The following is a 1,202-nucleotide window of genomic DNA, read 5'->3' as shown; positions in this document are numbered from 1 at the left end:
GGTGCTGATTTGCTGGTAGAAAACGCTGGGAACAGTAGGCCGTGCCAAGTGGATGGCACTGGAAGACTCAGTGACCTCTGGGCCCGGACAAGGGAATACTTGCCTTTGGCGCTGTGCAGGCCTGGCTGACACAAAACGGCATATGGTTACGGCAAAGATGTCAAAGCTTCAGTATTGTCATTGAGCAGAACTCTGAGATTCAGGGGTGGTGGAGCGTTGAGGTCGAGGATGATTATGATGGTGTCAATGGGGCCTGCGCTGAGCAGCTCTGCTCAGGAGGGCCATGGGCCCGTGTAAGGCCGACAGGCCAGTGGGCAGACTGCAACAGGCCTGCTCGAGCCATCCTGCTATTTATACAAATCTCGGGCCGAGCAGGGCCTGATGGGAGAAAGGAACTGCGCTACAATCTGCTCTTCTGCTGGGCTCTGCCTGCTGGATCTTCCCCCTACATGTGGGACAGGCAGCTCTGCAGATGCTCAGAGCTCCTGGGGGGGTGTGGGGTTGGGAGTGGGTCAGGGCCTGCCTTCTCACCCTCGCTTAGCGGGGCTTCCCAGAACTGACCCAACCCCTGCCCTCTTGCATGCAACTCAAACTTAGCTGGCAGGGGAGAATCTGATCTCAAGGGCAGATCTCCCAGGGTGAGGCTTACCCATTGCACATCGGATTTGCTGACCCCTGCTATGTTCCCAAATGCGGGATACACAACTGCATTATTTAGTGGGGGACTGCGTTCGCGCTCTCCCCCTGATTTATTGGTGAAAGAAAAGGTAAAGTTTGCACTAGGCCTGCTAGGTTGCATACTTTAAGATTGTGCTCACATTGCATTTCTTCAATTAGGTTCACCTTTGGGTGATCGCTTTTCCACATTTTATCTGTTGAATTGAATTATGCTTCTTTCATCACCACAGAAGTAATGTTTATTACAGAGATAAGCTGCCATATGTATTGGGCACGCTGCACATGCTAGGGCAGCATCAATCATGCTTTGTACAGGACAATGCTGGCCTAAATTGGGAACAGCCAGCATAGACATGTTGCTAGAGGGGCATATTTTGGGTACAACCAGCATGACAATGTGTTACATCAGTGACAGTGCTGTCTTACACTGTGGACACATTGATCATTAAAATGTGTTGTGTTGTAAAATGTTCTTTTCTGCTGTTGGTGACATGGAATTTTCATGTTCCCCTTTAGAACTGATT

The 1,202-nt window shown here is 50.5% G+C and overlaps 1 non-coding gene across 1 annotated transcript; it reads left to right on the top strand.

Annotated features, from left to right (window-relative positions):
* Positions 1–589: 589 nt before the first annotated feature.
* On the top strand, positions 590–746 carry LOC138581544 (U1 spliceosomal RNA). The gene has a single exon (XR_011304616.1). It is a non-coding gene; the product is annotated as a U1 spliceosomal RNA (small nuclear RNA).
* The last annotated feature ends 456 nt before the right edge of the window (positions 747–1,202 follow it).

This window comes from Ambystoma mexicanum, chromosome 3p (assembly GCF_040938575.1).
Source record: "Ambystoma mexicanum isolate Mex_15411 chromosome 3p, UKY_AmexF1_1, whole genome shotgun sequence".
Taxonomy (NCBI): Eukaryota; Metazoa; Chordata; class Amphibia; order Caudata; family Ambystomatidae; genus Ambystoma; species Ambystoma mexicanum.
The sequence above is the reverse complement of the archived record's forward strand: the minus strand, read 5'-3'. Positions and strand labels throughout refer to the sequence as shown.